We start from the raw sequence: 12,923 nt of genomic DNA on the forward strand, positions 1-12,923 counted from the left end.
TTTTTCTTTTTTTTTTTTTTTTTTTTTTTTTTTTTTTTTTTTACTGTCCTCTTTTGAAATAAGTGAATCTCTTCCAGTGTGGTATCTTAACTCCTTTAATAATTTTTAAATTATACATTTTGAATTAGTTTCTTAGTGTTTGCTCTAGGGCTTACAATATAGCTCTTAGCTTAAGAGAATCTACTTCTGATTTTTAACTACTTTCAGCAAAATTAAGAAACTCCTCTCCTGTATAGCTCTATTTCTCTCTCCTTTTTTTTTTTGCTACTACTGTTGTCCATATTATGTCTATATATTGTAGAAACCCAACAATATATTATTGTAGTTTTTCTTTTATGTAAGTCTTTTAAAGAAGCTGAGAGAAGAAAGGAGAGCAGGTGCATATTTATGGAGTTAGTTATATTAACTTTTCTACTTTTCATCCACCTCATATATTCTGTGGGTCTCAGTTACCATCTGGTGTTATTTCCCTACTCCAGCACAAGGCAGGTTTGCTCTCATCTGCTTCCTCTGTGTTACTATCATCAAATATATAAAATTTTACATGTTATTAGCCCAACAATACACTTGTATGCATACTGTTTCACTGAATTGCTCTTTAAATCAGTTAAGAGAAGGAGGAGAAATATGCAATTGTAGTCTCTTTTGTAATTATGTACATAATTCTCGGCAGTCTGTTTTTTGTGTGCGTTCAAACTACTGTTTGGTGTCATTTGCTTTCAACCTGAAGAACTCTTTTCAGTATTTCTTATAAAGCAGATCTCCTAGCAACAAATTCTCTCAGTTTTTGTTTTTCTGGGAATGTCTTGGTTCCACCTTCGTGGTTGAAAGATAGTTTTGCTGGATGTAAGATTCTTAATTCACAGTTTTTTATCTTCAGCATTTTGAATATTCAGTCCTACTACCTCCTAGTTTCCTCTGCCTCTGATGAGAAGTCAGCTGTCAGTCTTATTGGGGTTCCTTGTATGTGATGAGTCATTTTTCTCTTGCTGATTTCAAGATTTTTTTTCTTTGTTTCTCAACATTTTGATTATATTTTGTCTGGGTGTGGATCTCTTTATATTTATCTGGTTTGGAGTTTGTTGAACTTCTTAGATGTGTAGATTACTGTTTCTCATCAAATTTGGGGAGATTTCAGCCATTATTTAAATCTTTGTTCTGTGCCTTTCTCGTTTTCTGTGGTGCTCTGTTCATGTTTCTTCATTCTTCTTTTCTCCCCATTCTTCAAATTGTATATAATCTCTATCAATGTATCTTCAAGCACTCTGATTCTTTCTTCTTCCAGTTCATGTCTACTCTTGGGCTCCTATAGTGAATTTTCCATTTCAGTTATTGTACTTTTTCAGTTATTGTACAATTCCAAAATTTCTATTTGCTGCTTTTTTTCTGTAATTTCCTTATCTTTATTGATATTCTCTATTTGCTGAAACATTGTCATTATACTTTTCTCTAATTCTTTATCCATGGTTTCCTTTAGTTCTGTGAACAACTTATTTGGAATAGCTGATTTGAAGTCTGTCTCTGTTAAGTCTAACATCTGGGCCCCTTTAGAATCAGTTTGTGTTGCCTGCCTTTTTTTCCTGAAAATGGGTTTGCTGCTTCTTTGCACATTTTGCAATATTTGTTGAAAAGCGGGCATTTTAAATAACATGTAGCAACTCTGTGTAGTGATCACCTTGGGAATGGGGGTTAATACTGTTTGCTTGGTTATTTATGTATATTTTTAGTGACTTGGATGAACTGACTGTGTGAAAGCTGTTACCCCCAGTGGACAACATTGGATGTCTCTACTCAAATTTATTTTCTTGTTTTTTCTTTTATCTTTACTACCCAAGGGTTACCCCTTGGTCAGATAAGCCACTCATTGGTTAAAGGCTGTGCTTATACCCTCCTAGCCAGTTAGAATTTTACTCTTTACCATTAGACGTGCATGTGGCTTGAAGAGTGCTATCGTAGTTGAAAGAGTTTAGGTATTACCCAGTCATACAGTTCATAAAGGAAAGGCAGGATAAATTCTTGAGCTTTTTCTTTGATTTAATAGTTTTTAAGAATGATTAATTGGTTCTCTATCATCTCTTGAAGATGACCAATTATTAAAAAAATTTTGAACTCTTAGAATTAAACATTTGATGGGTTTTAATCCATTTCAGTTATTATCATTAATGAAGCTCAAATTATTCCATCTTTGGCCAGTGGGAGCCTTTTGAGATTGGCTCCTGAGTCCTAGAATTAGCCATTTCTCTAAGAAGCTCTGGTCTCTAAGGGATGCTCAATGATGCTGGATTGGCCTTTGTTTGTAGGCCTTTTCTGTAATCAGAGTTAAGAAATATATGCACATATTTAAGATAAAATAAAATACCTCACAAGGTCATATTGATGCTTCCAATTAAAACTCTAGACTACAGTGTATTTGAATCTTCCTTCTATATCTCCTTTTCTCTGTGCCAAGAATCCTGGTTTTTCAGACACAAGTGATTATAGAATTAGAAAATCTCATAATTATTCATTTATTTTTATCCCGTATTACACATGCAATAGTCTCAGAATGACAACAGTTATACTACTGAAAACATTAAAAAGCATACTTTTGCTTATACTCTCACCATCTTTACAGCATTTAGGACTGGCAGTGTCTTCTGAGACATTGTTTGTTTAGCAAAATGAAATGTTTGCTTAGCAACATTTTAGAGCACCTTCTCTTTCTCAGACTCCCTGCTACAAAGGAGGAAGAGACACAACCTTGTTCTCTAAAAGCTGGGTTGTTGGGTTACGTGGTGTCATTCTGGTATAGGAAGGCATGGCCCCAAAATCTGGGTTTTTATTCTTCTTTAAAGGTACTGTTAATGATGTAATTGCATACTTCCTAAAATAAAACTCTTTCATTTTCTACTCTTGTCAGGGAGCAGCTTCCATTGGGTGGAGATGCTTGATACTTCCTAATCTCTGTTACCTAGTGTATTAGTCAGGTTGTGCAGAGAAATACAGCTAGCAGGAGATATATCTATGTATGCTATCACAGCTTTTGTGGATGCACTATAGATAGATGGATGGGAAGATAGATTAATAGAAGAATAGGATATACTAGCTAGATAGATAGATAGGGAGAGAGAGTTAGTTTTTATGTCAAGGAACTGGCTCACATGATTATGGGAGCTGGCAAGTGTGAAATTTGTAGAGTAGGCCAGCAGGCAGAAATTTTAGGTAAACGTTGTTGATGTAGTCTTGAGTCCAAAATTTGCAGGGCAGCCCAGTAGACTGGAAACTCAGGCAGGTTTCTGTGTTGCAGTCTTGAGGCAGAATTGCTTCTTTCTTGGGAAAGTTCAGTCTTTGCTCTTAAGGCCTTCAACTGATTGGTTGAGGCCCACCACATTATGGAGAGTAATCTGCTTTAAAGTCAACTGATTGTAAATGTTAATCACATCCACAGAGACTGTCACAGAGACACATAGACTAGTGTTAGACCAAACAGCTGGGCACCGTAGTCAGCCAAGTTGACACATAAAATTAACCACCAAGGTTAGGTTAACCATTTAATTTATTGCCCAAACTGAGATTCTTTTGAGAATAAGAATTACTGAAAAATAGTATAATTTTATTTGTTGACTAACATATTTATTTTTATTGTATTTTAAAAACAAGTTTATTTCTGAAAAATGTTAACATATTTCCATGTTAATATTAAAAAAAAACCCCAAAACATCACAACAAACATCACAACAAAATTATTTCATACTGATTTTTTTCAACTTTAAAAAGACCATAAATAGAATTCTCAGTAGAAGCCCATATACATTGTTTAGTTTCTTAGTCATAATTTGTCTGTAGTACTGGGTCTCTGTATGTTTCTGAAAGGAATGTAGTTTTGAAACACAGTTGTATTGTTTTTAATTGTTTCGTAAAATTATAGTCTTCAAAGTTTCATTTTATGATTACTAAACTTGAAACTTGATTCTTTTCAGTAGTTACTAATTGCTGTAAATCATTATCTTTAAATTTGAGAATATAATATCTGTATAGATACTAAGGTACCTGGTAAGTTCAAAGCAAATTCTACTAAATGGAGGTCATTCTAAATTTTGATTTTTTTTTTAGTAGTTTAACAGGGAAATATTCCAGCCCATATATTTTCACAGGTACTGTCTTTTTACTCTATTTAGAGTACATTTATTCAATGACATTTTTACAAGAGAAAGCTTGTCAGATAAGTTGTATTTATTTAGAAGTCTTCTGAACATTTTACCAGATTTTTGTTTTGTTTTAATTTTTAAAATTTTTATTCATTTATTTTTGGCTGCACTGCACGGCGTGCGGGATCTTAGTTCCCTGACCAGGGATCGAACCTGCGCCCCCTGCAGTGGAAGCACGGAGTCTTAACCACTGGACTGCCAGGGAAGTCCCCCATTTTACCAAATTTAGATGCTGCTAGATTGTAAGCATTTGGAAGTCCATTTCATCCTGGTACAAAGTATAAACTTATCTAAGTAAAAAAACTGGTTCTCTGTATAAATTAAATCTGAATTAAAGATTTCCAACTGACTGAACAAAATGAAGCCAAGATTTAGAGTGCTCAGCTGAAAAAATTTCAATGCTATTGATGATTTTACTAAGTGAGTCTTAAAAGCCTCCAAGATTTCTAAGATATGTAGCAACAAGAGAAAACAGGTACTGCCATGTTGGAGTAGTATTTTTTTTTTTTTTTTTTTTTTGCGGTACGCGGGCCTCTCACTGCTGTGGCCTCTCCCGTTGCGGAGCACAGGCTCCGGACGCGCAGGCTCAGCGGCCATGGCTCACGGGCCCAGCCGCTCCACGGCATGTGGGATCTTCCCGGACCGGGGCACGAACCCGTTTCCCCCGCATCGGCAGGCAGACTCTCAACCACTGCGCCACCAGGGAAGCCCGGAGTAGTATTGTTTTTTATTCAACATTATCTTTGTCACACGAGTGACAGTTTCTTTGTGTGTGTGTGTGTGTGTGTGTGTGTTTAAATATTCGTCAGTTGTGATTGCTAGACTGTCACATCTTTGGTGGATGTAATTGTGGGACGTGTTTGCTTCTACTTTGGTCATATTTTGCCGTTCACGTGGTACAGTTGTGAATTATATGTGAATCACAACCATGTCCAAGTTTATTTCTGTGCCGTACTTTTTAAAATTAGTAAGACCATTGTTTCTTACTCTATGATGCTGTGCTTGACCAAAGTTTGTATTTGTGTATCTCTGTAAAATCAAATATAGTCTATCCTCATTATTTACAGATTCCATTTTGCGAATTCTCCCTACTCACAAAAATTTATTTGTAACCCCCAAATCGGTATTCTTGGTCCTTTTGTGGTCATTTAGGGCCATTTGCAGAGGAACAGAAGATTTGGATTGCTTAACACACTTGTTCCCAGCTGAGGTAAAGCAAGGCTTTCTTCTTTCAGCTTTCAAACTCTAAACAAGTATCCTTTTTGTGGTGCCACTTTTCTTTGTATTTTTGTGCCTCTTGTTGGTGATTTCACTGTTTACAGTGACTCCCAGGCATAGTATGTTGTATATTGTTCCTAAGTGCAGGAAGGTCCTGACGTGTTGTACTTTACAGAGAAAATACGTGTCTTAAGGAAGCTTTATTCAGCCATGAGCTGGTGCGATGGACTGTGAGTTCAATGTTAATGAATCCGTAATATATATTAAATATAGTGTCTTTATACAGAAAGACACGTAATGCAAGGTTATGTTGGACCAGTTGAAGAAGTTGTAGCCAGAGGCTCCCAGGAACCTAACTCTGTTTCTCCTTTAAGAGCAGTACTTTGGTATTTGCTAACTCAGTGTTCACGGTGACCTTATAGAACTTCATTGCTGCAGTTAATGAAAACTGACTCTAATTGCATCTCTGTTGTTGAACTTCCTAACTGAGTTTAAATAGCAGCTACAGCGATGTCAGGCATATCACATAGTACAGAATGAACTTCCAAAAGCTTTACTTTGATTCCATGAATTGGATGAAAACTATCAACCCATTATTGGAATTAACTGATTTCTATTTAATGTATCTCCTGACACTGATGGAAAGCTGGCATGACTTAAGTGTAAATTTCTTCTGCCAATAGAGCCAACAAAATAACAGCTGTCACTTAATTTTAACTATGTAAACAAGACACTTTGTAATCAGAACTGAGCAAGATTAAAGGCTAGTCATTTGATCTAAATGAAAAGTCATGCTTTATAGAATAATATATAAAACATCTTTTTCACCTGCTTTTCTGAAATTGGTATCTTCGAGCTACTCATAGTTGGGGCAGCAGCATTTTGAATATTTTTTCCACCTCCACCGAAGACTGCAGGATTTAGCTGTCCCTCGGCCTCTCCTGTCCAAGTGCACTTCCTTTTTCTGCCCACGGTTTGGGTGCTGACTTTGAGAACGAGGTGTCAGTTATAGCCCATCCAGAGAGAGGTCTTTCACATTTAACCACAGGTTAAATTGACAATTGGATTCACTGCGCGTGTATCTCACAGCACTCACCAAGATCCGGGCACAGCCTGCAAGTAAATGTTCCGGCTTATTATAACACTCTCGTTAAAAAAAATCGCTAGAAAGTGGAGAATCCAGGACAAATAATAAATTGCGGGGGTGGGGGACACTGTGACAATGGACCTAAGTTGAGACTGTCTCAGACACACATGGTCGCTTTACCAGACACGTGTCTTTTCAAAAATCTCCTAACCCCAAATTCCTGATTACTGTTTTCCCCTCACAAAGGCTGTGCCCTCAATGTGATTCACTAGTTTGTGACTACTTAGTAATTTCCACAGCATTATGCGTATGGAAAAGAATGTGGAACATTCTTATTAGTCAGTTTTATTCATTGTGGCACTTCCTTCTTTCTAGAACATTTTCTGTTTATCTTAAAACTTGTATTAAATTTTGCATGCCTTCATTTTTAAACATTTTTAAAGACATGTAATAAATGTATGGTATTGTTCTTCCTTAAATTAGTTCTTTTGTTATCTTAATAAAAATATCATACAATAATTTTTAAAATTTGGGAATGAAAGGGATACAGTTGTTAACATATTTTTGATAAAAATGGATTATCTGAATATGATTATGATAATACTTTATATTCTATTACAGGATTAAATTAAAAGGATTTACCATACATCGTATGACTCTTTACTGGAGCCTTGGGAGTTAGGTAAGTGACAAGGATTTTTTTGAAGAGATATTTCTGAAACATTAAATGATTTGATCTCATAGGTTCCTGACAAAGTAGACAATGGAGTATATCTTACTTCAGTGATTTACCTCTTTTTCTCCTCAGTAAAAATGGTAGAAATACCGTGTTTACATGAATGTAATGTAACATTCTCTGGTATCCAATAAATCATATTTTCCAGGGAGTTTTAAGTTTATTTTGTCTAATAATTATACAGAGAACATTGTCAATAAGGGAAACAAGTTAGGCATATTTCAAAAGTTAAAGCCCTAAAAAAATGGTTAAATGCGAAGTGGTGTCCTGGATTGTATCTTAGAACTGAAAAAAGATATCAGTGAAAAACAGGTGAAATCCAAGTAAAGTTTATAGCTTAGTTAATAGTAAATGTACCAATGTCAGTTTCTCAGTATTGACAAATGTACCATGGTAGTGTAAGATGTTAACTTTAGGTGGAATTTGGTGAAAGGAATACAGGAACTCGGTAATATCTTTGCAACTCTTCTGTAAATCTAAAATTATTCCAAAGTAAAAATTTTTCTTTAAAGCCAAAAAAAATCGAGATTTATTTGAAAATTATAGTTTCGAAGTAGCTTTTCTGTGTAATAGTTTGAAAAATCAAAATAATTAATTACCTTTAGAAAAACCCAGATGCCGTGCATTAGAGATGCAGGGAAATATGTGACGATAGGTTTCACTTTTCAGTTCATGGGAGGCGTGGGATTTCATTTTCTTGACATTGGCCTGGTGTCCATGAACATCTCCTTGAGCTCGGTTACAGACTTGCTCTTTGATTCCTTTAAGGTACTTGTGTGTTCTTTGGTGGTTTCGTACAGCTCTTTCTGTTAACATAAGCAGGCCCTTTCCATGGTTCCCAGTGTACCGCTTTTTTCTTTTTCTTTTCTTTTCTTTGATGTACTGTTACGGGCAAAAAGGCCAGTGATGTGACTCAGTGGTTTGGAGTTGAGACCCTTTTAGGGTGGTTTTGTTCAGTCACATCTACTTGAGCTTCTAGGTCAGGTGCTGGACTCAGCTGACCTGTCGTTAAAGAGCCATTTCTGTAGTTGAGCTGAAATAATTGATTGCTGTCAGATAATTGAAACTGTCAGTTTCCAAAATGAACTCTGGCAGTATAACTCTTTTAAATTTCTATAAATATTAAAAGACGATAAGAAGGGAGCTCCGTAGTTCGCTGAACTATTACATAACTTGGCATTAATAAAAGTAAAATAGCCCTGCCGGCCTTATAAACGGTCTCCTTCTGCTGCTGCCAACGTCAGTGATTTTAGTTGAACTTAGGTTTCATGAAGGGAAATAGAAGTATATTCTCCTTAAAGGACATAGGTGTTTACAGCAGCAGACCCGGCCGGAGTGACTTTCGCGGGATAGTTGTTAGGCTCGGAGAGTTCTGTTTTGCTTGATGATATTTGTTCAGAATCGGTGTTGTAAATTCTACCGGCATGAGATTGATATCTTTACTTCTTAGTGATGTAGCATAATTGTGCCAACCTTGGTAGGAAAGTTTAGAAAAAGGGAGGAGCATTTTTTCAGGACAAGTTGAAATTCCATTGATCAAATTATAGTCCACACATAAAATCAAGCAAAAAAGCTTTTCATTCTTCTGTGCTCGAAGAGCCTTGCAAGTGTTGTTTCTGGAGACGTGCTTTACCACTCGGCTGGCTGGCTGTTACTTTATGGTCACCTAAAGTATAAATGGGGGTATAGCTAATAGGCACTGAGCGCTTTCTGTGTACCAGGCACTTTGTTTACAGTGATCTCATTTAATCTTCACAAACACCTATGTGCTAGTTTGGAACTCCCATCATAGATGAGGCTGGAGGGTAACAGATGTCTCCAGGGCAACCCTGAAGGTGTGGGGCAGAAAGGGCCGACTGCCACGGTGTGCAGTACCTACAGTTTAGTTCCTAGTATTGCCAGCTTCCAGGGAATCCTGAGTCTGTGGACACACGGTAAACTTCAGATTACAACAACTCTTCTGGGTAAAAGGATGTCTGATCATACCGGCTGACCTAGAGCGGACTCCCCCCGGGGTAATGGGCCTGGAGTGGAGTCTCCTGCTGCCCGTTGCAGCCGTGCCCTGGCTCATCCTCTGGTTCCCAGGCACGTCAGTTGTCCTCTGTCACCTGATGAATTGCCGAACAGTCACGCATTGTGTGCTTCATTGATCAGATGCCAAGAACTCTTGGCGGCTCTGGGGAGCATGATCTCAGTGTGCCTCCTGGTCGGCGCTGGGCAACTGCAAGTTGTTAGTGGGGGTGAGAACTTGGATCCGGAAGCCAGGACCCATGCCAGAGGCCAGGGATGGGGTAACTGAGCAGCGGGCATGTGAAATGGAGCTCTCCAGACTCCGTCAGCTGGCCAGGAGGCAGAAGGAGAGTTGCACGTGACTTTGAAAGGTGGTCTTTGAAGAAGATTATGACGTCTGTACGTTGTAGGTATAAAATGCTCCCAGTTGCTTTCTGAGGAAGAATGAGAATGTTGCCAACTTCCACATCACAGTGCTTGTTGCCAACTTCCACATCACAGTGCTTGCTGCCGTGGGCAGAAACCGCTCTCTCCGGCGCTTTTCCCCGTCAGTTCTAGCCATGTGTTTCTGTGGCCCTAAATCTCCAGTCCTTCTTATACGTGAAAGCATAAAGCGCACACAGGATTACAAACTCTCCTTCTCGGTCTCCTCTTCTTCGTGGTCTCTGACGGTTGGTGTCCTTCAGGGCTCAGTCCTTGGTTGCCTTCGCTGCTTATTCTCTATGTGATCTCATGCATCCCTCACTTTAAATACCGTGTGTCCCCCCCAGTTTATTTCTTTGCCTTGATCTCTCCGATGAGCTCCAGGCTCCTATCCGTCTGCCTATCCAACGTCTCTGTTCAGGAGCCCAGTAAGCATTTCAGACTTACGTATGTGCAGCGGGACGCCTGGTCTCTCTTCCCCAGACGTGCCCTCCAGCTTACTCAGCGGTCCGCTCAGTTGCTCGGGCCAAAACCTAGAAGTCGTCTTTGACTTTTCTCTTTGCTTCTTAACCCACATCCAGTCTATCGGGGGGCTTAGATGTCTTCCTTTCAAAATATATGCCTTTGCTGCCATTGCCCCCACGGCTACTCTAGTGTAATTGTATAATGTAACTTATAATCACCATTGTAAGTTACCTAGATGACAGTGATAGTCTCCTCGCTGGCCTTCCTTATCTCTAGTCCGTGCTCCATATAGCAGCGAAAGTGGGTTTTGTTTTGTTTCGTTTGAGTTTTAATGTTAAACAGTTCCTGTCCTTCCCCTGTTCACAGCCCTGTAGTGTCTACCCACTACACTCAGGATAAACTTCTCACCCCGTTCTACCAGGCCCTGCATGTTCTCCCTGCTGCCTTTTCGCCTGCCGTTCTCTGTGTGCTCGTGTAGCTCTATAGCCACAGCTGCTTTCTGGCTGTCCCTTAAATTCTCCAAGTCCATTCGGGATTGGCTAGATCCCTCCCACCCCCTACCCTATATCCTCATCCTGACCATTTCAGCTTTTAGCCTGGTGCCAGTGGAGGTAGATTTAGAGAGAAAAGTACATTTCTAAGGCTCTGTAGCACATGTAGTGGGAGAGGTCAGAGGTCACCCTAGAAGTTTTGCAGTCTCGTTGTTCCAAGTTTCTGTAATTTGAATTGCTCTCAAGCCTAAGAGGGACTGGAGATGTAGAGATGCAGAAAGACTTTGCTGGAATTGATGGGGAGAAGTTACAGAGAGAGAGGTTTCTGAGGAGAGAGAACATTTGATAAGCAGTAGAAGGAATAAGTTGGTAACAGTGACATCTGCGTATAAATAGACCGGGCTGCTGCAGAGGACAGTGGGTTCTTTGTCACTGACGGTGTCAGCTTGAGGCTGATCAACCTCCTGGGGTGTTGCAGAGGAAGATGGGCTAGAGTGGGGGAGGGGAGAGTGGTTTTTCTCGCCAGAGCTGGTCTCCCCAACTCTGAGATTATATCCGTTTTCAGAATCTTCTTTTTTTCAGACGACTCCTCCTGTCTTTGTGTTGGGAAGCTTTCATCCATAAATTATAAAGGTGAACTTCTAGGTGAAGTTCCCAGCATTTGAGGTGAAAGAAGAGCTCCTATCAAGGTACTCAGGTGGACAAAGTCCTCATCTAAGGCGTTTCCTTGGAGGCATTTTTCTTTCTTTCATTTTTCAATTTAAAATTTATTTAGATTGAATTAGGCCTGAAATAAATAATACACACATACACAAATTCTGTAATAGATTTTAGTTATTAAACAAAAGTGTACCGAGTCTCAGAAGTAAAGAGCATGATATTTGGAAATGGCCTTTGGTCAGAGTTCGCTAGAAATGGAAAGTTCGTCCTACGCTGATGCCAGAAGCGCTTTGAGAAGGACTGACTGTGCTTCCCTGTGTCATCGACGGCGATCCAGCCATTCCCTTCTCTTCTCTTGGAAAGACAAAAATAGGATTTAAATAATAGAGAACTTTAAGTTATAAGCGCTTTTAGTTAGACGCCAGAAAGTCTATTAATGCAAATTCCAGTTTCTTATAACCACTGAACTGTGGAACTTGGAATTAGTGGTATAGGAAGGAATGATTTTCAGGCACTCTGTGATACTAAAGTACTTTATACTTGATTGCTCTGGTAGCTAGCGCCTAAATAATAGCATGACACACTTAAAGATCGCCCGCAGCCTGACACGGCTGCCTGTAGCGCCAGGGTCCGGTCCAGCCCAACCCCGTGCATATGCGGGCGCACTATGTGAAATCAGCGTTCTAATGAAGACACCGTTCTGCCTCTAAGGAAGGCCTGAACTCTGTAACATGTTTTCACCTAGAATCTCTCTGGTTTCTCTGTCTTCTCCAGGCTTCTGACTTTGCTCCCCTCTTTCCCATTAGAGCGACCTCTGTCTTTTAGATTTGACTCCTTCTTCTTCTCTCTTTTTTTTTTTAACGGATATTATTAATTTTTAAAAATCTTTATTGGAGTATAATTGCTCTACAATAGTGTGTTAGTTTCTGCTGTATCAAAAAGTGAATCAACTATACGTATACATATATCCTCATATCTCCTCCCTCTTGCGTCTCCCTCCTACCCTCCCTATCCCACCCTCTAGGTGGTCACAAAGCACCGAGCTGATGTCCCTGTGCCATGTGTCTGCTTCCCACTAGCTATCTCTTTTACATTTGGTAGTGTATATATGTCCATGCCACTCTCTCACTTCGTCCCAGCTTACCCTTCCCCCTCCCCGTGTCCTCAAGTCCATTCTCTACGTCTGCATCTTTATTCCTGTTCTGCCCCTGGGTTCTTCAGACCCATTTTTTTTTTATTCCATATATATGTGTTAACATACGATATTTGTTTTTCTCTTTCTGACTTACTTCACTCTGTATGACAGACTCTAGGTCCATCCACCTCACTACAAATAACTCAATTTCATTTCTTTTTATGGCTGAGTAATATTCCATTGTATATATGTGCCACATCTTCTTTATCCATTCATCTGTCGATGGACACTTAGGTTGCTTCCATGTCCTGGCTGTTGTAAATAGAGCTGCAATGAATATTGTGCTACATGACTCTCTTTGAATTATGGTTTTCTCAGCGTATATGCCCAGTAGTGGGATTGCTGGGTCGTATGGTAGTTCTATTTTTATTTTTTTAAGGAACCTCCATACTGTTCTCCATAGTGACTTTATCAATTTACATTCCCACCAACAGTGCAAGGGGGTTCCCTT

At 39.1% G+C, this 12,923-nt stretch overlaps 1 protein-coding gene across 4 annotated transcripts in view; it reads left to right on the forward strand.

Moving 5' to 3' along the window:
* Nucleotides 1-12,923, forward strand: part of ZNF438 (zinc finger protein 438) — a 139,584-nt gene that overhangs the window by 8,174 nt on the left and 118,487 nt on the right. For all 4 annotated transcript variants that reach the window (XM_024750128.1, XM_024750132.1, XM_024750133.1 and 1 more), the window contains exon 2: nucleotides 7,114-7,174. The gene's annotated coding sequence lies outside the window, so the exon portion shown is untranslated. The remainder of the gene's footprint in view (nucleotides 1-7,113; nucleotides 7,175-12,923) is intronic.

This window comes from Neophocaena asiaeorientalis, unplaced genomic scaffold (assembly GCF_003031525.2).
Source record: "Neophocaena asiaeorientalis asiaeorientalis breed wild unplaced genomic scaffold, Neophocaena_asiaeorientalis_V1.1 scaffold4, whole genome shotgun sequence".
Classification (NCBI taxonomy): Eukaryota; Metazoa; Chordata; class Mammalia; order Artiodactyla; family Phocoenidae; genus Neophocaena; species Neophocaena asiaeorientalis.